Source organism: Chionomys nivalis, chromosome 16, assembly GCF_950005125.1.
Source record: "Chionomys nivalis chromosome 16, mChiNiv1.1, whole genome shotgun sequence".
NCBI lineage: Eukaryota > Metazoa > Chordata > Mammalia > Rodentia > Cricetidae > Chionomys > Chionomys nivalis.
Window position 1 is genome coordinate 64,749,681 of NC_080101.1, and position 27,125 is coordinate 64,776,805.

Sequence of the window (27,125 nt, forward strand, 5' to 3'; positions counted from 1 at the left end):
AAACTGGACTCTCTGAACATGGCGGACAATGAAGGCCGATGAGAAGCCAAGGAAAATGGCACGAGGTTTCAATCCTAATACATGAACTGGCTTTGTGGGAGCTTAGCCTGTTTGGACGATCACCTTCCTGGACCTAGATAGAAGTGGGAGGACCTTGGTCTTCCCGCAGGGCAGGGAATTTGTACTGCACTTCAGTATCGAGAGGGAGGGGGAATGGAGTAGGGGGAGGAGAAGAGGAGTGGGGATAGGGAAAGGGGAGTGTGGGGTGAGGGCAATATTTGGGAGGAGGGGGAGGGAAATGAGGAATGGGGACAGGTGGAAATTTTAATTAAAAAAGAATAAAAATAAAAATAAGAAAAAGCTTTGTTAAATAAAAAAAAAGATTTGGGTTCACCCTATCCACATGTGCCTCCTGTAATTTTTTCTCAATCATTGTCAGTTCCTTTTCTGCTTCAGCTGTCAGTTTTCTTGGACTATTCAAATCTTTATCACCATCTAAGGTTTTGTTTAAATGAACTATTAGATCAGGTGTTATCCCAACAGCTGGTCGTAGACTGGAAATGTCTCCTAACAATCTTTGGAAGTCATTAAGAGTCTTTAACTGGTCTCGCCTAATTTGTGCCTTTTGCGTTTCAATTTTCTCTAACACTATTCTGTAACCTAGGTAATTAATAGAATTTCCTCTTTGAATCTTTTCAGGGGCAATTTGTAATCCCCACCTAGGCAAGACTTTCTTTACTTCTTCAAACATCCTTTCTAAAGTATCTTTATTTGAATCAGATAACAAGATGTCATCCATGTAATGATAAATTATGGACTTGGGGATTGTTTACGAATTATTTCCAATGGCTTACTTACAAAATATTGGCATAATGTAGGACTATTGAGCATACCCTGTGGGAGGATAGTCCACTGATATCTCCTATTAGGCTGAGAATTATTATAAATAGGCACTGTGAAGGCAAATTTTTCTCTATCCTTTTGTTGTAACGGTATAGTGAAAAAACAATCTTTCAAATCATTAACTATAAGAGGCCATCCTTTTGGTAATAGAGAAGGCAAAGGAATTCCAGATTGTAGTGGACCCATAGGTTGAATTACCTTGTTGACAGCTCTTAAATCTGTCACCATTCTCCATTTACCGGATTTCTTTTTTACAACAAACACAGGAGAATTCCAGGGGCTGGTTGATTCTTCAATATGGTGAGCATCTAGTTGCTCTTGCACCAGCAGTTCCAATGCCTGTAATTTATCTCCAGCTAGAGGTCACTGTTTGATCCATATTGGCTTCTCAGTTACCCATTTTAAAGTAGGGATGTTGGTAGCTCTAAAGGTTTGGTATTTGCTGTATGTTCTTGTACAGCCTGAATGGCTGGTGACCTTTTTCCATAATACCTCATCATATCCTTCTCAGAATTATGAGTTCCTGGAACTACAGGAATGTTAATCTGGGTATTCCATTGCTGTAGTAGGTCACGGCCCCACAAATTTATTGCAATATTCGCTATATATGGCCTTAGTCTTCCTATTTGCCATTCGGGCCCTATGCATTCAACCCATCTTGTGCTTTGTTTTACACGAGATAGGGTTCCAATTCCCAGGAATTGAACATCCACCTCTTGAAGAGGCCAATTCGGATGCCAAGATTCTAGAGTAATGATACTTACATCCGTACCTGTGTCTAATAAGCCTTCAATAAAAGTGCCATTTATACAGACTCTTAGCTTTGGTCTTTGATCATTAATAGAAGTCTGCCAAAATATACGTTTACTCTGTCCTACTGGGTTTTTTGACTCATCCTCAATGCGTAATTCATCATTTAGACCAGTAATATTTTTTACAGCAGAAATTGGAGCTTTTAATTTTCTTGGTGAGGCACGTTCTCCACTGTGACTGGGAATGACTGGGCCACTGTTGGCTTGGGGGCCTGCGAGAGGCCCCTCAAGGAGTTTCCTGATGATATCAGGTTGCCCTGTCTGTCTGTTGTTGACCTGCATTCGTTGGACCACTGCCGGCCTTTACCGCATCTCCTACATATACCTGAAGGCCGAGGTCTCCTATTTTTGTCAATCCCAGAAGAGATATTATTCCAAGAAATTCTTTGCCTGCAATCCCTTTTCAGATGTCCTAATTTACCACAATTAAAACACCTGGCAGTTTGATGTCTCCTCATTGCTTTGGAAATCGCTTCTCCTACCCAAGATTCATCATTATAGCTAAACGTCTCAATATTCATTGTATGCTGAATCCATTCATCCATAGGTGCTGATCTAAACTTTAAAGGCCCAATTATCTTTTTGCATTCTATGTTTGCATTCTCAAAAGCAAGCGATTCAAGAAGTATTCGTCTAGCTTCTGGGTCTGTTACCCCTAAGTCCAGAGCCTTAATTAATCTTTGCAAAAAGTCAACTCTGTCCTGCCTAATTCTCTCTGTCCCTGCCTAATTCTGGTATATGATTCAACCCTTTTTGCTGGATCTTGTATCCTATTCCAAGCACTTAAAGCTGCTTGGTGACATAGACACAGTACTTCATCATCATAAAGAGCTTGGACCTGTGGATCAGCATATTCTCCTGCACCAAGAATTTGATCTTGGGAAACCTCCACACCTTTTGCTCTTCCTGGCTATTCCATATGTTTGGATTCTTCTCTGAAATAGATTCCAAACATCAAGAAAGGTCCATTATCTAAAACTGCAGACACTAACTGATGGAAATCATGGGGGGTAGCTCTAGCATTATAAACCCAAGTCCTTATCATTTCCTTAACATATGCAGAGTGCAAGCCAAAAGTAACAATAGCTTGCTTAATTTCTTTTAGATCATTCATTGCTATTGGCATCCACCTAGCTTCTCTGACTGCCTTTGAGCCTTTAGAAGTTGACGCTTTGTCAGAATGAATTACAGGGTATGTTGTTAAAACCCTGGGTAAGCCAGTCCCAATAGCTGGTGGTGGCATTGTATGCTGTCCTTGTGCCTTCTTACTCTGTTCACCAGCTCCAATAATTTCTTCAATCGTTTCAAGTCTTTTTATTATTGTCTCTCTTAAATCCTGAATCTCCTGACCTGCATGTGTTCCTAGTGATTTCACTGAGGTATCAATTTTTTGGTCCCCATTCTGCACCTGTGAGTCAAAGCTTTTGAATCCTGAATCTGCTGACCTGCATGAGTTTCTAGTAAAGATTGTATGGTTCTTAGGAGTGCCATATTCTTCCCAAATGATAGAATATGAAAAAGAATACTGAAACCTAGTAACCAGTAAATTAAGTTATCTCCATAGTCATATAAACCTTGCATGATATAATCCATTGTTTTGGTAACTAAAACAGTAAAATTTGTGTTGCAAACGAAAACTGCCACATTACCTATTATCCAGCAGGAGGCGCTGTTGCCAAATCGTGATGAAAACGGGGTCCTGTTTCAATGTCCACCTAGTATTTGTTAAAAACTGGGAAATGCAAGTTGCTCAACAAAGTAAATGTAATTAAATCAATTCCATACACGGAACCATAAACCCAGAATCCAGGGGTAGAGAAGAGTAACCCAGAAGCCGTGTATGCCTCCAGGTGTCAGAGTTGTCCCGAGGGGTTGCAGCTTTCGGCAACCGGTAACCGCATGCTCTGGTTCACTCCACTTAAGAGCTGTGCTTGCAAGGGAGATTTGAAAACGACTCAGAAAAGAGCAAACCACGAGGGCAGAGACTACGCGGGCCTGTGGAGTTTAAATCCACATGGGGAGACAAACGATAGGCTGCGTGGGGACTCGAAGTCAATCTGAGGTGTCTAAAGAACTGCAGAAAGAGAAGCCACTGAGTGATGATTTATGTTAAACTACTGGCTCCACGCACAAGGCACAGGCAGAACTTGCAGCAGGCAGCCGAGCAGGGGAAGGAGGGGTCCTAAAACCAAACGTTGGGTGAAGGCATAAGTCACAAACAATCCCACACTAGTTTGGAATTATGATTAATATAATGGTTATTTATTTAAAGGGGAAAAAACTTACAGATCACCATCCCAGACAACAGCCCTCTGCACAATCAGGAAGGGAGTCTAGTTGCCGGAAGTGGAGCAGGAAGTAAGAGAGCGTGAGGAGGGAAGTGGCTGCTCTTTTAAAGGGAGAGAGACCACGCCCCAATGGGCTGGTATCTCAGCGGCTATTGGCTGGAGGAGCGGAAGGACCTCTCACAACACCTAAGGGAGGGCTGACCAAGAAAAACTCCCAAGTACACAGATAGCCATGCAAAGATTGAACCAAGATGCCAAGACTCTGATAGAATCAATTGAAGGAAGAGATGGGCAGGCACCAATGCAAGAATTCCTCCAACAACCTGAAAAACAACATGATAACACCAGAATCCAGCAAATACGCAACAGGAAGACTTGAACACACTGACCCAAAAGAAGTAGAAGTCAACTTTAAACATAACCTTATGAAAATGATGGAGTCCCTTAAACAGGAAGTGAAAAGCTCCTGTAAAGAAATGGAAGAGAAGGCAAAGAAAAAGTTAGAAGAAATTAAAAATTCCCTCAAAGATACCTAAGAAAATTAAGAAAAAGCAATCAAGCAGGTAAAGAAAACATTTCAAGACTTGAAAACTAAAATGGAGGCAATAAAGAAAACACACACCAAGGGATGGCTGGATATAGAAAATCTGGGTAAACAAACAGGAAGTACAAAGGCAAGTATGACCAACAGAATATAAGAGATAGAAGAAAGAATATCAGGTGCTGAAGATACTATAGAGGAAATAGCCTCATTGATCAAAGAAAACAGCTAATCCAACAAATTTTTAACACAAAACATCCAGAAAATCTGGGACACCATTAAAAGACCAAACCTGAGAGTAATAGGGGTAAAAGAAGAAGAATTACAGCTCAAAGGCCCAGAAAATATATTCAACAAAATTATACAAGAAAACTTTCCCAACCTAAAGAATGATATCCCTATGAATGTACAAGAAGCATACAGAACACCAAATAGACTGTATCAAAAGAAATCCCCTCACCATATAATAATCAAAACACAAAATATACAGAATAAAGAAAGAATATTAAGAGCTGCAAAGGAAAATGGTCAAGTAACATATAAAGGCAAACCTATCAAAATTACACCTGACTTCTCTATGGAAACCATGAAAACCAGAAGGTCTTAGATAGATGTGTTGTAGACACTAAGAGACTGTGGATACAAGCCCAGACTACTATACACAGCAAAGCTTTCTTTCACTGTCAATGGAGAAAACAAGATATTCCATGACAAAAACAGATTTAAACAATATGTATTCACAAACCCAGCCTTACAGAAAATACTAGAAGGAAAACCTCAACACAAGGAAGCCAAAAACACCCACAATAGCACAGACATTTGACAACCCTCCACCAACACAACTCAATGAAAGAAAACACACAAAGTCTACCACCAAAAAAATAACCGGAAATAACAACCACTGGTCATAAATATCGCTTAATATTTGTGGACTCAATTAACCTGTAAAAAGGCACAGGTTAAGAGAATGGAAACAAAAACAGGATCCAAAATTCTGCTGTTTACAAGAAACACACCTCAACCTCAAAGACAGACACTACCTCAGAGTAAAGAGTTGGGAAAAGGTTTTTCTATCAAATGGACCTAAAAAACAAGTGGCTGTGGCTATCTTAATATCTAAGAGAATTGATTTCAAACTAAAATCAATCAGAAGAGATGGAGAATGACACTTTATACTCATAACAAAAACAATTCATCAAGGTGAAATCTCAATCCTGAATATCCATGTCCCTAATATAAAACCACCCACATATATAAAAAAATTACTAGAATATAAATCACACATCAGACACCACACACTAATAGTAGGAGATTTCAAAACTCCGCTATCACCAATGAACAGGTCAACCAGACAGAAACTTAACAGAGAAATAAGAGAAATAACAGATGTAATTAATCAAATGGACTTAACAGACATATATACAACTTTCCATCAAAACAGGAAAGAATATACCTTCTCCTCCACATCTCATGGAACCTTCTCAAAAATTGATTATATACTCGGTAACAAAGCAAACATCCACAGATACAAAAAAATTGGAGTAACCACCTGTGTCTTATCAGATCACAGTGGACTCAAGTTAGAATTTAACAAAAATTCCACCCCCAGAAAGCCTACAAACCTATGGACACTCAGAAACCAACTACTGAACCATCCCTGGGTCTAGGAAGAAATAAAGAAAGAAATTAAAGTCTTCCTTGATTTCAATGAAAATGAGACATAACATACCCAAACCTATGGGACACTATAAAAATGGTGCTAAGAGGAAAGTTCAAAACATTTTGTGCCCACATAAAGAAAACAGAGAAAGCTAAAATTAGAGACTTAACAGCACAACTGAATGCTCTAGAAAAAAGAAGCAGCCTCACCCAGGAGAAGTAGAAGACTGGACATAATCAAACAAACAGCGGACTGAAATCAACAAAATAGAAACACAGAAAACAATCCAAAGAATCAATGAAACAAAGAGCTGCTTCTTGAGAAAATCAACAGGATTGACAAACCCCTATCCAAACTAGTCAAAATGCAGAGAGAACACTCAAATTAACAAGATCAGAAATGAAAGGGGGGACATAACAATAGACACTGAAGAAATTCAGAGAATCATTGGGTCTTACAACATAAGCTTGTACTCACAAAATTGGAAAATGTAAAAGAAATGGATATATTTTTAGATAAATAACACATACCAAAATTAAATCAAGACCAGGTAAACAATTTAAATAGACCTATAATTTGTGAGGAGATAGAAGCTGTCATCAAAAACACTCCCCACAATGAAAGCCCAGGGCAAGATGGTTTTAGTGCAGAATTCTACCAGAACTTCCAAGAAGAGCTAACAACTATACTCATGTGTTCCACATAATAGAAACAGAAAAATCGTTGCCAAACTCTTTTTATGAAACTACAGATACCCTGATACAAAAACTACACAAAGACTCAACCAAAAAAGAGAATTACAGACCAATCTCACTCATGAACATCGATGCAATAATTCTCAATAAAATAGTGGCAAACTGGATCCAGAACACATCAAAAAAATCATCTATTATGATCAAGTAGGCTTCATCCCAAAGATGCAGGGCTAGTTCAACACACAAAAATCTATCAATGTAATCCATCATATATATAAACTGAGAGAAAAAAAACATATGATCATTTCATTAGCTGCCAAAAAAGCATTTGACAAAAATTAACACCCCTTTAAGATAAAGTTCTTGGAGAGATTGGGGATACAAGGATCATATCTAAATATAATAAAAGCAATATACAGCAAGCCAAGAGCTAACATCAAATTAAATGGAGAGAAACTCAAAACCATTCCACTAAAATCAGGAAGAAAAGACTGTCCGCTCTCTCCATATCTCATCAAAATAGTGCTTAAAGTTCTAGCAATGGCAATAAGACAACGTAAGGAGATCAATCGAATTCAAATTGGAAAGAAGTCAAACATTTGTCGTTTGCAGATGATATGATAGTGTATATAAGTGACCCCAAAAACTGTACCAGGGAATGCCTACTGTTGATAAATAGCTTCAGTGATGTGGCAGGATACAAGATCAACTCAAAACAGTGTAGATAAGTAACCACAAAAACTGTGCCAGAGAATGCCTACAGCTGATAAATACCTTCCGTGATGTGGCAGGATACAAGATCAACTCAAAAAATCAGCAGCCTTCCTATACACAAAGGATAAAGAAGCAGAGATGAAAATCAGAGAAACATCACATTTCACGATAGCCACAAATAGCATAAAGTATCTTGGGGTAACACTCACCAAGGAAGTGAAAGATCTATTTGACAAGAAATTTAAGTCTTTGAAGGAAGAATTTGAAGAGGATAGCAGAAAAAAAAAGATCTCCCATGCTCAACATAGTAAAAATGGCAATTCTACCAAAGGCAATATATAGATTCAATGCAATCTCCATCAAAATCCCAACAAAATTCTTCACAGACCTTGAGAGAACAATAATCAACTTTATATGGAAAAACAAAAAAACCCAAGATAATCAAAACAATTCTATACAATAAAGAAACTTCTGGAGGCATTACCATTCCTGATATCAAACTCTATTACAGAGCAACAATAATAAAAACAGCTTAGTATTGGCATAAAAACAGAGACGTTGACCTCCTGAAACTGAGACGCTTCTGTAAAGCAAGGGATGCGGTCACTAAGACAAAAAGGCAACCCACTGACTGGGAGATGATCTTCACCAACCCCGCAACTGACAAAGGTCTGATCTCCAAAATATATAAAGAACTCAAGAAACTAGACTTTAAAATGCTAATTAACCCAATTAAAAAATGGGGTGCTGAATTGAACAGAGGATTCTCAACAGAAGAAGTTTGAATGGCCAAAAGACACTTAAGGTCATGCTCAACCTCCTTAGCTATCAGGGAAATGCAAATCAAAACAACTTTGAGATACCATCTTAAACCTGTCAGAATGGCTAAAATCAAAAACACGCCTTTGCTGGAGAGGTTGTGGAGTAAGGGGTACACTCATGCATTGCTGGTGGGAATGCAAACTTGTGCAACCACTTTGGAAATCAGTGTGGTGGTTTCTCAGGAAATTCAAGATCAACCTAGCCCAGGACTGTAAAGGTGTAAATGAACGTCAGACGGAAGTTATAGTAAAATATTCAGCTTTAATTGGGGAAAGACTCACAGAAACCAAAGTTCCAGCGGAGAACAGGAAAGCAGAATGGAAGGCGGGGACCACGCCCACAATCTTTATAAGTAAAAAATATCCTCAGGGGACCCCACCCTACAAGCAAGGTGATTGGCTGGGTCTCCCCTACATCTCCCCTTTATGCCTAAATAAGACAGAGCCAAACCAAATAAAACTATATACAATAGGAACAAATAATAAATATACTAAACATTCTATTTCAAAGAGTCTAAATAATGTAAAGAGTAACTACAATTATCTAATCTTCAACTCCGTCAAAGATCTGAGAAGGGAATTAATATTACTTAACAAACGAGAGATACCCAAAATGTGCAACAAATGACAGAGACAACTGACTACCTGGGCAATCACCCAAAGTCTCGTTTGCAATGTTGAATCAAGCAATTTTGGCTAAGGCCTAACATAACTGGCATACCATTATTAAAGGCAAAGAATTTTCTTAGAACTATCCTATCTTTAAAAAAAAAAAAAAAAAAAAAAGAACTATCCTATCTTGTCTTGGCAAGATAAGACAATCCTGTTTCATCCACTTCTGGATATTCTGTATCTTTGTCAGTAGTTAATCCCACCCTTTTTTTGAAAAGTACCCCTAATTCCATAAAATAGCTTCCCAATCCCCTTAACCCTATACCAACCAGTAAATGATGTCAGTAACCCTGAGGGCAAACTCTGTTGAACATCGTCCTCTAAGATTGCTTCCAGCTGACATGGGGGTGATGTTCTTCTTAGGGGGTCCTGTGAAAGTAAACGATGGTAAAATTCCCAAATTAACTTTTGACCTAAGAAATTTGTAACTAGCCTCTGAGCGTTTTGAAGAGGTCTGGCCAGAGTGTTGTCAAAAATGTGCACCATTCGAAACTGTCTCTTACAGTTGGTACCAAAAAACAGGTCTAATTTTAGCGCTAAAAAAAAAATTCATGACGTCATAATAACCAGATTGAGTTGATGTCGTGGGGCCCCATGTTCATCCTGGAAACTTCAAAGATTAATGTAGGAAAATTTGTTGCTTGTTATGGGAAATTTAAACATTAACAACAAGGACATATACTGACATATAAAGAAAGACACAGATATGAGGAAAGGCAAAGAAAGTTTGTCAAGTATATAATTATTCTTATTCTGTCCCATTTCATGACTCCTGACGTGAGACAGAAACTCTGAGATACCTCTTATCAAAGGCTTGGAACTGAAGAGGGACTGAGCCATAGTCCAACTCCAAAACCAGCTCTACATATTTATAAAGAAATGTTTAATAAGACATATAAAAAATTAATACTTACAGCACATATTTAGTTTTATTGTTGATCCTTAGTGGGTCATAACTAGTTTCCACCCATCAGTAATTAAATATTCAAGGTCCCTTAAATTCTTTGAAGATGAGTATTTTGCTGTGGAGATAAGAAAAGAACCCTGGCCCCAACCTATCTGTATTTCTTACCATCAGTATGATAGCCATCCTTGTGAATGAATTGTTATTTATCTTTTCCAAGTGGCTTCTCTTCTTCAAACCGAACCTTTATTAATTTTGAAGGTATCACACAATTTTTCCTCATCTGTGGAGACAAGAGCAAAACCCTTTCCCCAGTGCAGCACATCTCCTGGCTTCCATTGTGAAGTCAGCACATCCTTGAAATAAAAGTTCAGTAGATTTTCCATTATCCAATGTCTTTCTGCAGCCGTTGTTCCCTTCTCATTAACGTTGAGAAAATTCAAGGTTAACAAAGCATTATGTAACCTATTTCTGAGGGTGTTTTCCACCCCTTTCTGTTTGTTCAACATATCCTTTATAGTTCGATTTGATCTTTCTATGACTGCTTGACCTGTAGGATTGTATAGTATACCTGTAACATGCTTGATATTATAATAATCAAAAAACTGTTTTATTTTCCTAGAGACGTAAGCAGGACCATTATCCATCTTTATTTTTGTAGGTATACCCATGATAGCCATGACTTCTAATAAATGAGTGATTACTGAATCAGCTTTTCTGATCTTAAAGCAGTTGCCCACTGAAAGCCTGAATAAGTGTCAATGGTGTGATGAACATATTTTAATTTGCCAAATTCTGCAAAGTGGAACACATCCATCTGGCAGACTTCATTCCTTTGGGTGCCCTTTGGATTAACCCCTGCAGACAGTGGTGTTTGGTTATAGAAAGAACAAGTAGGGCATTTCTTTACAATCTCCTTAGTTTGTTGCCATGTGATAGAAAACTCTTTCTTCAAACCTTTGCTATTAACATGATGTTTTTTTATGAAATTCAGAGACTTGTACCACACTACCAAACAATAATTGATCAATTTCTGCATTACCTTGTGCTAGAGGACCTGACAGACCCATATGGAACCGGATGTGTGTTATATACATAGGGCAAAGCCTGTTCCTGATCATATCTTGTACCTGGATAAACAATGAGGTTATTTCTGTATCATCAGGTATAAATTCAGCAGTTTCAATATGTAAAATAACTCTTTCTGCGTATTGTGAATCAGTAACTATATTAATAGGTTTTTTAAAATCCCTTAGCACAGTAAGAATGGCATATAATTCTGCCTTCTGGACAGAATCATAAGGACTTTGTTCCACTTTACTCAAGTCTTCTGATTTGTAACCTGCCTTCCCTGATTTATTGGCATTGGTATAAAATGTACGGGCTCCGGTTATTGAAGCATCATGGACGATTTGAGGAAGGATCCAAGAAGTTCTCTTTATGAAGTTAAGCCTCTTGCTTTTTGGATAGTTGTTATTAATGTCTCCCAAAACATTAGCACAAGCTCTTTGCCATGGTTCATTATCTTCCCATAATTTCTTTAGTTCATCAGCAGTAAAAGGCACTATAATTTCTGCTGGGTCTATGCCTGCTAGTTGGCGAAGTCTCAACGTGCCTTTTATAATTAACTCAGAGACTTTTTCCACATAAGTTTTCAGTTTCTTACTTGGTTTATGTGGTAAAAAGATCCATTCCAAGATAATATCAACTCTAGGCATTAAAATTCCTGTAGGAGAAATTTTTGATGGTAGTATGATGAGAATATAATTGAGCTCCAGATTCACCCTGTCCACATGAGCCTGTTGTAATTTTTCCTCAATCATTGTCAGTTTCTTCTCTGCTTCAGCTGTTAATTCTCTGGGACTGTTCAAATCTTTATCACCATCCAAGGTTTTGTTCAAATGAATTATTAGATCAGGTGTTATCCCAATAGCTGGTCGTAGACTGGGAATGTCTCCTAACAGTCTTTGAAAGTCATTAAGAGTCCGTAGGCGATCTCTTCTAATTTGTGCCTTTTGTATCTTAATTTTTTGCAAACCTATTTTATAACCTAAATAATTAACAGAATCTCCCCTCCGAATCTTTTCAGGAGCAATCTGAAATCCCCATTTAGGTAAAAGTATCTTTATTTCTTCAAACAGTCTTTCCAAGTTATTCATGTTTGAATCGGATAACAAAATGTCGTCCATGTAATGATATACTATAGATTTGGGAAATCTCTTGCGTATTATTTGCAATGGTTGATTTACAAAATATTGGCACAGGGAGGGGATATTTAACATACCCTGGGGGAGGACGGCCCAGTGGTATCTCCTCGAAAGTTGAGAATTGTTATAAGTAGGCACTGTGAAGGCAAATTTTTCTCTATCTTCTTTTTGTAAAGGTATAGTGAAAAAACAATCCTTTAAATCAATAGCTATGAGAGGCCATCCTTTTGGTAATAAAGAGGACAAAGGAATTCCAGATTGCAGAGAGCCCATAGGTTGAATAACCTTGTTGATAGCCCTGAGATCTGTCACCATTCTCCATTTACCTGATTTTTTTTAACAACAAATACAGGAGAATTCCAAGGGCTGGTAGATTCTTCTATATGTCCAGCATCTAATTGCTCTTGTACCAGCTGTTCTAAAGGTTGTAACTTTTCCTCAGCTAAAGGCTATTGCTTCGTCCATATTGGTTTCTCAGTCAACCATTTTAGAGGCAAGGCTGTTGGTATCTCTGAAGGGACATCAATTGCTTTGTACAGCCCAAATGGCTGGTTTTCTCCGTCTGTAATATCTTTTAATATTATTCTCAGAAATATAGGCTCTAGAAGTAGCAGGAATGTTAATTTGGGTATTCCATTGCTGTAATAGGTCACAACCCCATAAATTCACTGCAATATTGGCTACATATGGCCTTAGTTTTCCTATTTGTCCTTCTGGCCCTATGCATTCAACTGTCCTGACTCAGCAGCAGGAAAGAACTGTCTGTTTTAAAATGCCGGCTTTCTGGGCTATGCCACCATCGCGATCTCTGTCTGACTCGTGCAGGAGACAAAGCTTTTGAAAGGAGCATTTGGAGTAAAGTGCTACAGCTTGCTTGATGGCAATGTGGACTGCTGTGTGCTTGGAACTGTGTGGTTCAGGGGCACCAAATGGCTCTGAGGCAGGAGCAGCTCAGCTCCACCATGCTGAACTGTGCTGGTCTCAGGCTGGAACTACCGTAATTACCGTAATATCAGTGCAGATAATGTTTAGACTGGGCAGGACACAGGTGGTACTGTATTACCTATACATGGTGCAACTTAAGTTTTTAAGAAGTGTTTAACATTTTAAGAAATGCTCCTGGATAGTAAAAAATTACAGATTCACAATAGAACAGATTTCAGACATAGAAGATCTATAAATGAATCACAGTGTTGGATAAATGTATGTAGGCTTGGGAGAGAAAAGAAAAAAAGAATATAGAGAATAAAGTTAATAGTTTTTTTTTTTTAAAAAAAAAGCTGGTAAAGTCTTTAAAGAGACAGAGTACAGATAGTTATAGATTAAGAGAAATAAAGAAAAATAAGCCACGTAAAAATGGAAAATTCACAAAGAGTCTGGATTCTTTGTATTATTGTGTTTTCTTTAAATCTTTTGACTGTGAAGGAGCTAAGTACAGAGAGACATTTTATTATATGGGCTGCCAAGTGGAACCAGAATGGATATCATGAGGGTATGACTTCAGAATTTGGATCTAAGGATATGATGCTTTGGAGAGACTCTTCTTTTGTTTTCAAAAAGGACAAGACTCTATGGATTGCTTCTATCCCAATATGGTATGATAGACCATGCCCTCCTGAAAGGTTGCTGTGAACACCCTCAAAAATTACTTTGCTCAACTGCCAACTGAGATGAACCTGACAGACAGGTTACACCATAAAAGACCTAAATAACAGTGCCCCCATTTGGCTCAAAGCAGTTTGGAGAGAAAAAACTGTGCTCATATACCCAGATATTGTTTATAAATGTTCTTTTACATTTAAAGGGGGATATGAAATAAATATGAATAATTTGCATTGGTGTGGATTTTAAGGTCAATTTTGTTATATGTATATGTATTTCTGATCTTGATTAAGGTATTGTGATTATGTACTTCATTTAAAAATGTAATGTATAATTAGGAAATATAATTTGCTAATGGATAATCATCAATAATAGTCAAATTTTTAGTCATGTTAGTTAGATTTTCTAGATATATAGAGATATATTTCAGTTAGATGGGCATTCTTCATATCTTTCAAAGACTACAGAATATGGCATTTAAATGTTTAATAATTTAGGGCTTTTCATGACAATGAGACACATCTGCTCCTGGCAGCACCAATCTACTTCAAGAGGAAGATGGGCATCAAAGAGGCTCCTTATGGAATTGGTTAGCCATTTGGGCAAGAAACTGCTCTTGCCTGAACTATTCCATAAACTGGACATAGATAACTCACAGAGAGAGGACTACTGAACTTGCCTAAAGATGAGATGATTCTTTGGGGTTCCTGATTTATGAAAGAGTCTACGAGACATTCTGCAGGATACAGCAGATAGTAACTGAACTGTCTTTGAAATTTCCTGCTTCATGGAAATGTCAGCTGAACACTATGGGCCTGAAGGCTGAAAACGGATGCCCCAAAGGTACAAAAGAACTTTGGGTGACTGTACAGGCAGCGAGATGTCTCTGTCATTTCTAGAATTTTGGATTTCTTGTTTGCTTAGGTAATATTATATCCTTCTGGAGTCTTTGATGGAGTTGAAGAATGGATACATAGTTGTAGTTTTCCTTAGTTATGATAAAAGATAAAATAGATATAAATATTGTAACTATAATTCTTGCTTGATAACTGTTTTGCTATATGTAATTTTACTATGCTAAAATGAAAGCCTTCTTTTTTGTTTAAACAGAAAAAGGGGAAATGATATGGGAGTGATTTCTTTCTAATTTGTTGCTTTCATTGGTTAATTAATAAAGAAACTGCCCAGGCCCATTTGATAGGCCAACCCTTTAGTGGATGGAATAAACAGAACAGAATGCTGGGAGAAAGAAGCCGAGTCAGGCAGTCGCCATGATTCTCCCACCAGACACAGACACAGGTTAAGATCTCCCTGGTAAGCCACCAGCTCATGGTGCTACACACATTATTAGGAATGGGTTAGATCAGTATGTAAGAGCTAGCCAATAAGAGGCTGGAACTAATGGGCCAGGCAGTGTTTAAAAGAATACAGTTTCCGTGTAATTATTTTGGGTAAAGCTAGCCAGGTGACGAGATGCAGCCCGCCTCTCCCACTACAACAGAGTGAGCCAGGGGGGGGGGCAGGAATGCAGCCTGTCGCTCCGCTCCTATTACAACACAGGCCCCAGCAATACCACTCTTGGAAATATATGCAAGAGATGCCCTATCATACTACAAAAACATTTGTTCAACTATGTTCATAGCAGCATTATTTGTAATAGCCAGAACCTGGAAACAACCTAGATGCCCTTCAATGGGAGAATGGATAAAGAAAATATGGAATATGTACATATTAGAGTACTACTCAGCTGTAAAAAACAGTGACATCTTGAATTTTGCATGCAAATGGATGGAAATAGAAAACACTATCCAGACCCAAAAAGACATTGACCAATGGAATCGAATCAAAGACCTGGATATTAATCCACAAACCTATGAACACCTGATTTTTGACAAAGAAGCTAAAATTATACAATGGAATAAAGATACCGTCTTTATGGTGCTGGAACAACAGAATGTCAACCTGTAGAAGAATGGAAATAGATTCATATGTATCACAATACACAAAACTCAAGTCCAAATATATCAATGCAAATCCAAACACACTGAACCTGATAGAAGAGAAGGTGGGAAGTAGCCTGCAATACATGGGCACAAGAGATGACTTCTTTATTATAACCCTAGTAGCACAGGCAATACAAGCAATGATGAATAAATGGGACCTCCTGAAACTGAGAAGCTTCAGTAAAGAAAAGGACAGAGTCATTAAGACAAAAAGGCAACATATTGAATGGGAGATCTTCACCAACCTCACATCCAAAAGAGGTCTGATCTCCAAAATATATAAAGAACTCAAGAAACCAGACTGTAAAACTCTAAATAACCCAATTAAAAATTGGGTACTATACTGAACAGAGAATTCTCATTAGAAGAATTTCAAATGGCCAAAAGATACTTAAGGATATGTTCAACTTCCTTATCTATCAGGGAAATGCAAATCAAAACAACTTTGAGATACCATCTTACACCTGTCAGAATAGCTAAGATCAAAAGCACCAATGATAACCTATGATGGAGAGGATATGGAGTAAGGGGAACACACTCATTCACTGCTGGTGGAAATGCAAACTTGTACAAACACTTTGGTAATCAGTGTGGAGGTTTCTCAGAAAATTAGGAGTCAACCTACCTCAGGATCCAGCAATATCACTCTTGGGAATATACCCAAAAGATGCCCAATTATACTACAAAAGCGTTTGTTCAACTATGTTCATAGCAGCATTATTTGTAATAGCCAGAACCTGGAAACAACCTCTATGCCCCTCAATGGAAGAATAGATAAAGAAAGTATGGAATATATACACATTAGAGTACTACTCTGTGGTAAAAAAAGAAACAATGACAGCTTGAATTCTGCATGCAAATGAATGGAAGCAGAAAACATTGTCCTGAGTGAGATAACCCAGACCCAAAAATATGACTATGGTATATACTCACCATATGGATTCTAACCATAAACAAAGGACATTGAGCCTATAGTTCATGATCTTAGAGAAGTTAAGTAATAAGGTGAACTCAAAGAAAAAAATAGAGAGAGCTCCTAGAAACTGGAAACAGACAAGATCACCAGGCAAAACTTGGGAGCATGGGTATGGGGGTGAGGAGAAGGGGAGAGGGAGAGAGAGAGGATAGAAGGTGAGGGTTGGGGAGAGCTAGGGGGATTAGGACAGTTGAGAGGAAGGATGGATATGGGAGCAGGGAAGGAGATATCTTAATTAAGGGAATCATTTTGGGGTTGGCAAGAGGCTTGACTCTAAAGGGGTTTCCAGGTATCCACAGGGATGTCCGCAGCTAGAACCCTGGGCAGCAGAGGAGAGGGTGCCTGAACTGGCCTTGTCCCATAGTCATACCAATAACTATCTTGAATATCACCATAGAACCTTCATTTGAGGAGAGACGGAGATAGATACAGAGACCCACATCAGAGCACTAGACTGAGCTCCCAATGTCCAGTTGAGGGGCAGAAGGAGGAAGAATATGTGTAAGGAAGTTAGGATCCTGAGGGGTTGGTCCACCCACTGACACAGTGTGACTGATCTAATGGGAGCTCACCAAATCCAGCTGGACTGAGACTGAATGAGCATGAGGTCACACTGTACCCTCTGAATGTGGTTGACAATTGGGGAATACTGAGAAGCCAATGATAATGGCACTGTGATTTGTCTCTATTGCATGTACTGGCCTTTTGTGATGTAGTCTGTAACAAGAGATCCGGGCTGCTTGGGGTTTCTCTCCTGCCCAATTCCCACAGCCCTTAGCCCCAAAGAAAATCACACAGAGGTCTCCTTAAGATTATAAACTGATTGGCCCATTTGCTCAGGCTTCTTATTATGTCTTGTAACTTATATTCACCCATTATTCTTATCTATCTTAGTCACATGGCTCAGTACCTCTTTAGCGGGGCAAGTCACATCCTGCTTCTTTGGTAATCTGAACAGGACTGGGAGAAATGGGCTTCCTCCTCACCAGAATTCTCCTGTTCTCATTGCCCCGCCTCTACTTTTTGTCTAGTTGACCCACCTATGCTTCCTGCCTGGCCAATCAGCATTTATTTTAAATATGATTGACAGAATACAGACAATTCTCCCATAGCTCTTCCCCCTCTTCTTTTTTAAACAAAGGAAAATATCCATAGTCCATTTTATTTTTTGGAAATGTGGGTTAGCATTCTATGCTACTTCCAGCTGATTGGAAGTGCTGATAATCTTATAGGGACCTAAAGAAAATTTTGAATTATAATCACGTCCTGACTGGAGTATTCTGTGAGACTTGATCATCTCAGGCAGCAGTCTTGAATAATTCTGGATGTAGAACTCAGACATCCAGGCCATCTGTTCCCACCAGAGATCTCGCAGGTGGTATTCTTTGATCAAATTTGTTTTTTTTTCTCCACTCAGAATGAATCCTCAGCCTCTCATTTCCTGTAGAAACAAAAGCAAAATCTCTTCTCCAACGTAAGATAGGTTTTGACCTCAATTTTGAAGTCAAGTTATTTTCAAAATACCTATCTTGGATTAATTCTTCAGCACTTATAAGCAAATATTTTTTAGCAGATGTTGCTACTTCCTCAGCATTCAAACAATTCAAAGAGAGCATAATAACATACAGTAACAAGATTCTCTATTTTTCATCTTTATGTGGCTTTATTCTAACCTCTTTTCTTTTTACTTTTACTTTTAACTTTTGGCTTTTTGAGAAAGGTTCTCTGTGTATCTTTGTCCTGGAACTCCCTCAATAGATCAGGCTGTCCTTGAACTCACAGAGATCCACTTGCTTCTGTCTCCCAAGTGCTGGGATTAAAGGTGTATGCTACCACACTGTGAATTCACAGAGGTCTGTCTGCCTCTGCCTCCCAAGCTTTGGGAATAAAGGCATGTGCTACCACACATTGAGCTAACAGAGATCTGTCTGCCTCTGTCTCCCAGGCATTGGAATTAAAGGCATGTGCTACCACACCTTGAACTCACAGAGGTCCACCTACCTCTACTTCCCAAGTTTTGGGATTAAAGGTGTGTACTACCGCACCCAACTACTCTCTTTCTTTCTTTTATACTTTAAGAACTTTAACAAAGGGTTAAAAAGAAAAGAAAAAGTCTTTTCTTTCCCAAGCCAGTATATATATATATACACATATATATACACACATATATATGGATCCAGCCCATTTCTTAGCTTTCTGAGATTTCAGCCTCATGGCTGAGGTACCGGCAGTAGCCACATTTATTGCCACAATTCTATGGCATTTGAAGGTCCTTGTAAGCAAGCAAGCTGCAGCAGTGTACTCACAAGCCACACTCAAATGCTTCGTAGTCGGATCGCCTACCTGAAAGAGTCAGAGTTTGCCCTGGCAAGATGGCCCAGAAAGCCAGCATTTTAAAATGGCGCAGCTTTTTTCCTGCTACTGCTGAAAACTGAAAAGCAGCTTTTCATCAACACCATTTAACTGTGACAGTGGAACTGATCTATTGGGAGCCCACCAAGGCCAGCTGGGCTGGGACTGAATAAGCATGGGTTGAAACTGGATTCTCTGAACATGGCGGAAAATGAAGGCTGATGAGAAGCCAAGGACAATGGCACGAGGTTTCGATCCTAATAGATGAACTGGCTTTGTGGGAGCTTAGCCTGTTTGGACGCTCACCTTCCTGGACCTAGATAAAAATGGGAGGACCTTGGTCTTCCAGCAGGGCAGGGAATTTGGACTGCTCTTCAGTATCGAGAGGGAGGGGGAACGGAGTGGGGGGAGGAGAAGAGGAGTAGGGATAGGGAGAGGGGAGTGGGGGAGGGGCAATATATGGGAGGAGGGGGAGAGAAATGGGAAACGGGGAGCAGGTGGAAATTTTAATTAAAAGAATAAAAATAAATAAATAAAATAAAAATGTAATGTATATAGGTTGTTAATGGATAATTATCAATAATAGTTAAGCTTGTAGTCATGTTAGTTAGATTTTCTAGATGTACATAGATATATTTTAGACATTCTTCATATCTTTCAAAGATTATAAAATATGGCATTTTAAATGTTTTAATAACAGTGAGATATGTCTGCTCCTGGCAGCACCAATCTACTTCAAGAAGAAGATGGGCATCGAAGAGGCACCTTATGGAGTTTGTTAGACATTTGGGCAAGAAACTGCTCTTGCCTGGACTGCTGCATAAACTGGACACAAAAAACCCACAGGAAGAGGACTGCTGAACTTGCCTAAAGGTGAGATGATCTTTCGGGGTTCCTGATTCATGAAGGAGTCTGCGAGACATTCTGCAGGACACAGCAGATAGTGACTGAACTGCCTTTGAAATTTCCTGCTTCATGGAAATGTCTCTGGATACTATGGGCTTGAAGGCCAAAGATGGATGCCCCAGCAGTCCAAAAGAATTTTGGGTGACTGTCCAGGCAGTGAGATGTCTCTGTGATTTCTAGAGTTTTTTAAGTTGCTTACTTCTCATTTACTTAGGTAATATTATACCCTTCTGGAGTCTTTGATGGAGTTGAAGAATAGATAGATAGTTATAGTTATAGTTTTCCTTTGTTATGATAAAAGATGAAATAGATATAAATATTGTAACTGTAATTCTTACTTGATAACTGTTTTGTTATATGTAATTTTGCTATGTTAAGTGAAAGCCCTTCCTTTTTGTTTAAACAGAAAAGGGGGAAATGATGGAGGAAGGTCATTGGTTAATTAATAAAAAAAGAACTGCCTGGCCTCATAGGTTAGAACATAGGTGGGTGGAGTAAACATAACAGAATGCTGGGAGGAAGAGGAAGTGAGCTCAGATGCAGGGCAGCTCCTCTCAGAGGCAGATGTGATGAAGTAAGCCACCACGTCAGACATGCTGAATCTTCCCCGGTAAGACTAGTGCTACACAGATTATTAGAGATGGGTTGATTGGGATATGAGAATTAGCCAGTAAGGGCTAGAGCTAATGGGCCAAGCAGTGTTTAAAAGAATACAGTTTGTGTGTTGTTATTTCGGGGCATAAACTAGTCAGGCGGCCAGGAGCTGGGTGGCAGGAACGTAGCCTGCAGCTCCCACAACAAAATGGTTAGTTCATCAAAGTGTCATGCAAAAATACTAGCCTGAAATAAATTAACTTTACCATTTAACTCCAGTTTATAACCAATATTTAATGTACATAATTTGTATTAATTTTATAGTGTTTTGGAAATTTTTGTATTCCTTATGCAAGGAATATTATCTAAGAATATATTTATCAATACTGAAAAATCTTTCCATCATTATTTTATGTCAGAGCATTTTAACATATGTTTCACTTACCTATTCGTTACAGACCTCCAGGTATTTCCAGGCAGAGCCTATGGATAGATGAGCAAAACAAAGATAGATGTCTGGTGCAGGAGAATTGTCTGTAGTTGTCAGTCATATTTTGAATAAACATTGATTGGCCAGGCAGGAAGTATAGGCACGTCAACCAGACAGGAAGTAGAGGCAGGGCGATAAGAACAGGAGAATTCTAGGAAGAAGGAAGCCCATTCTTCCCATTCCTGCCCAGATCACCAAAAGGCAAGATGTAACTTACCCAGCTGAGAAAGGTTCTGAGTCATGTGGCTGACATAGATAAAAATAATGGGTTAATATAAGCTACAAGAGCTAATGAGAAGACTGAGCTAATGGGCCAATCAGTTTTATAACTTATGAAGATCTCTGTGTGATTTTCTTTGGAACTAAATGGCTGGGGACCAGGTGGGACAGAAACCCTAACAAGCTTGACCTTCATGTTACAGATGTAAACTTATGTTTGCCACTAAGATGAGTGCACAAGGGTGAGATAAAGTATGGAAGCAATTGAATGTCTCTAAATTAAGCTCTCTATTTTTTCATTATGGTTGTTTTTATTGGGCTATATTTTTTTCTGTTTCCCTACCTTGCCTCCCTTGCTCTTCTACACTTTCCCATTATCCCTATGCTCCCAATTTACCCAGGAGATCTTGCATTTTTCTACTTCCTATGTACATTAGATCCATATATGTCCTTCTTAGGTTCCTCTTTGTTGTCCAGCTTCTCTGGGACTGTGAATTGTAGGCTGGTTTTTCTTTGCTTTATGTTTAAGAGTCATTTATGAGTGAGTACACGTGATAACTGTCTTTCTGGGTCTGGGGTACCTCATTCAATATGATGTTTTCTAGATGCATTCATTTGCCCGCAAATTTCAAGATGATATTATTTTTTATATTATGTTAATTTACCACAACTTCTTTAACCATTATTTAGTCAAAGGGCATTTAGGTTGTTTCCAGGTGGTGGCTATGACAAATAGTGTTGCTAAAAACGTAGCTGAGCACATGTCCTTGTGGTGTGATTGAGCATCCTTTGGGTATATACCCAAAAGTGTTACTGCTGGGTCTTGAAAAAGGTTGTTTCCTATTTTTTCTGAGAAATTTCAATACTTATTTCCAAAGCAACTGTACAAGTTTGCACTCACATAAGCAATGAAGGAGTGTTTCCTTTTCTGCACAACCTTTCTAGCATAAGTTGTCATCAGTGTTTTTGATCTTGGCCATTCTTTCAGGTGTAGGATGGAATCTCAGAGTCATTTTGATTTGCATTTCTTGATGGCTAAGAATGTTGAGCATTTCCTTAAGTGTCTTTCAGCCATTTTAGATTCTTATGTTTAGAGTTCTCTGTTCATTTCTGCGCTACATTTTTTCATTTCATTATTTGTTCTGTTGATGACCAATTTCTTGAGTTCTTGATATAATTCGGAGTTCAGCCCTCTGTCCAATGTGGGGTTGGTGAAGATCTTTTCCCATTCTGTAAATTGGTGTTTTGTCTTGTTGAGCATGTCCCTTGCTTTATAAAATCCTCTCATTTTCAGGATGCCTCATTTATTAATTGTTTCAGTGTGCCACTAGGGTTATAGTTAGGGTTAAAGTGGTCTCCTAAGCCAATGCCTTCAAGTATACTTCCCACTTTCTCATCTATGAGGTTCAGTGTGATTAGTTTTATGCTGAGGTCTTTGATCCATTTGGATTTGAGTTTTGTACATGGTGTTAGATAAGGATCTATTTTTAGTCTTCTACATGTTGATATCCAGTTATGCCATAACCATTTGTTGAATATGATTTCTTTTTCATTTTGTATTTTTTGCCTTTTCATCATAAATAAGGTGCTTGTAGGTATATGGATTAATATCTGGATCTTCATTTTGGTTCCATTCATTCTCCTGTCTGTTTTATGCCAATAACAGGCTATTTTTAGTACTGTATCTCTATAGAAGAGTTTAAAGTCAGAGATTTTAATGTCTCTAGAAGTTCCTTTATTGTACAGGATTGTTTTGGCTATCCTGGATTTTTTTGTTGTTTTGTTTTTCCTTATGAAGTTGAATATTGTTCTTTCAAGGCCTGTGAAGATACATGGGGTTATTCTAATTTTTTGTCCATGTATGGTGATTGAAAGTTTTGCTGAGTACAATAGTCTGGATTGGCATCTGTGGTCTCTTAATGTCTGCATAACACTAGACTAGAACCTTCTGGCTTTCAGTGTTTCCATTGAGAAGTCAGGTGTAATTCTGATAGGTCTGCCTTTATCTGATACTTGAACTTTTCCCTTTGCAGCTCTTAATATTCTTTATTTATTTATGTGTAGTGTTTTAATTATTATGTGATGAGGGGACTTTATTTTAATCTAGTTTATTTGGTGGTCTGTAACTTTCTTGTATCTTCAGATGCATATCTTTCTTTAGGTTAGGAAAGTTTTCTTCTATGATTTTGTTTAATATATTTTCTGTGCTTTTAAACTGTTCTTTTATCCTTTTATTCCTATTATTCTTGGTATTGGTCTTTTCATAGTGTGCCATATTTTCTGTATATTTTGTGTTAAGCTTTTGTTAGATTTAACATTTTCTTTGACTAGTGAGTCTATTTCCTCTATTGTATCCTTAATGCTTGAGATTCTTTCTTCTATCTCTTGTATTCTGCTATTTATGCTTACATTTGTGGTTCCTGATCATTTTCCCATATTTTTCACTTCCAGAATTTCTTCATTTTTTGTTTTCTTTATAGTCTCTATTTTGGTTTTCAAGTCTTGAATCATTTCTTTCACCTGTTTGATTGCTTTTTCTTAAGGATTTGTTGATTTCTTACAATTTTTGTTTGTCTTTTCCTCCATTTCTTTGAGGAAATTTTTCATTTCTTCTTTAAGGGCCTCAAACATCCTCCTCAAGTTATTTTTAGGTTATTTTCTTATGCTTCATCTATATTGGGGTGTTCAAGTCTTTCCATTTTACAGTCAATAGTTTTTGTTGGTATTGTGTTGAACTTTATGGTGTTGAGTATCTTCTTGCCTTGTCTATTGATCTGTTCCTCTGATTGGTGTAGTTGGGGGTGATCACTCTTCCAAGTACCAATGGATCCAAAGCTCAGATGGGTGCTCTTCGTGGTGGAGTTGGGACCACAGTCCATTCACCCCAGAGGTAACTCAGAAATTCCAGAGGCTGTTGACATTCCCAGAGATCACTCTGCAATCCCAGAGATGGCTTGGGCTGTTTCCACCGCAGAGGTGGCTTGCTTGGATTTGCTCTCATTGAGGTTGCTGCCTCAGTTCTGCTCCCACAGAAGTGGTTGGCTCAGCTTTGCTCCCAAAGAGGTTGTTGGCTTGGGCCTGCTCTGGAGGAGGTTGCTTCCTCAGGTTTGCTCCAGTGGGGGTCACTGGTTCAGGCTTGCTCTGAGGGAGTTTGCTGGCTTGGGTCTGGTCCTGCAGAGGTTGCTCTATTGCTTAAGCACTATTTGAAATTGGTGATCCTGCCTCCAGGAAACCACAGAATGAGACTGAGCTAAGCTCTTACTTTAAAAGACTCTGCTGACAACAGAGTATCCCATAAACAAGAAGCATACAAGAACTGTTGCAGCCCAAAGAGTTGGCATGTGTTCTTTAATAACCCTCCATACAAAATAATTGTAGGTCTAATATTAAACTCACTACAAAAGGGTGCAGCAAACATATTTTTCTATCCTAAAATGATGAATATGTTATTTTTTTAAATAACACATTGTGGAAGTTTCATCTGATCTTCACATAGAGATACTTTGGCCTCTACATTACCTCATTGTATCGACTTTCAGAATTCATGGACAATTTGGTTTCATGCATTTTTGTGGATCATCTGTATTTCTTTATTTCCTTCATCTCCCTTTCTTCTTTTCACAAATTTTATCCTTGTATAATATAAGTCATACAGTGATATAATATGAATATTTTGAGTTCTTATAGACATTATGACTTAACCATGTTATAAGCATATTTAAGATGAAGTGACTTAAATGGATGATCTGATATTTCTTGTCAGTCACTTTAATAGTCATTTGAGTTTTCTTATTGAAATTTAAATTTACAGACTGACACATGGGTATAAAGATTTATTTTTTCTCTATTAGACTACATAAATATTAATTATTATGGGATTCTTGTACAGATTTGTATACTAGGTATACTTTTACAGTGGTTCTCAACCTTCCAAATGCTACAACCCTTTAATACAGCAATCTTTGTATTGTGATAGCCTCGACCATAAAAATATTTCCTTGTTACTTCATAATAAGTTTGCTACTGTTATGAATCATACTGCAAATATCTGATATGCAGGATACCTGATATACAACCCTTGTTAAAGGATCATTGATCACTTAATGAGGTCACAATCCAGTTTGAGAACAACTGTTTAATAAGGTATGACTCTATTCAATCTTTCACACATTTCCTCCTAAAATAGTGCCCTTTCTAAACTAGTTCCCATTTTGAAAATGTTTAATGATGGTATATTTAATTTGAATCACCTATTTATCACAAAATATGTAATGAGTGCTTCCTTTTTTCAGGCATCCTAGTGATTCAGAGAAACGAGGATCAATTTTACATCACAATCTTAATGACCTCGTAGTAGATTGAGAAGTAAAATACAAAAATATTGTGTAGTACACTGTCCTGAATAATAATAAATGTGATCCTCATAATGACTTTAGAAATCACCATTATGAGGTTCAGATTCCCTAAGTGGCTAAGGTATAAACCTAAACAATGCTGCTTAAATTTATTGATAGGACCCTTCTTTATCTGTCTTCTCAGGTTCTACTTGTCATAGCAATGATTAAAACTCACACAATAGTTTTTGACAGCAGAGAGACATTTGATTCTGTGGTCTGCTAAGTTAAACCAACATAAAGGTATCTTGACTTCAAAAGTTGGGTCTAAGAATATGTTGCTTTAGAAAAGAGGTTCTGCTTTTGTTTCCACACTTTCCTTCCAGACTAATGTTGTTTGATGGAACAAGACCTCCTGAAAAAGGTCCCCTCAAAACCCCAAATACTTCACCCAACAGAAAACAAAGAGCAGTTTGGAGAAAACTATGCCCAAATTCCCAAACATTGTTTTATAAATTTTTGTTTTTATTTAAAGGGGGATATGACATAGAGATAAATACATTGCATTGGTGTGGATCTTGGCCTATTGATTCAAATTTAAGGTTAATTTTGTTATATGTATATTTCTGCTCTTAATTAAGGTATTGCGTTTGTGTAGCTCATTTAAAACCATAATGTATAATTTAAAAATACGGGTTAAGCCGGGCATTGGTGGCATACGCCTTTAATCCCAGCACTCAGGAGACAGAGGCAGGCAGATTTCTGTGAGTTCAAGGTCAGCCTGGTCTACAAAAGCTAGTTCCAGGTCAGGCTCCAACGCTACAGGGAAACTCTATTTCAAAAATCCAAAAAAGAAAAAAAAATACAAGTTAATAGATAGTCATCTATAATAGTCAAGCTTGCTATTGTACAGAGATATATTTCAGATGGATATGTATTTTTCAAATCTTTCAAAGACTAATAGAATATGGCATTTAAATGTTTTAAGAACTTAGAACTTTTTATGACAATGAGACACATCTGCTCCTGGTAGCACCAATCTACTTCAAGGGGATGATGAGCATCAGAGGGGCTCCTTATAGAATTGGTTAGCCATCTGGGCAAGAAACTGCTTTTGCCTGGACTGCTTGATGGTGTACTGTATAAACTGGACATGCAGGACCCACAGAGAAATGACTGCTGAAGTTGCCTAAAAAAGGTAAGAAAGTCCTTCAAGGTTTCTATTTCATGAAAGAGTCTACCAGACATTCTGTAGGATACAGAAGAATGTGATTGACAAATTGCCAATATAAGTGAAACTGCCTTTGAAATTTCCTGCTTAATGGAAAACTCTGCCAGATGCTATGGACCTGTAGGTTGAAGATGTTACAGAAGAACTTTGGGTGACTGTCCAGGCAGCAAGATGTCTCTGTCAATTCTAGAGTTTTGGAAG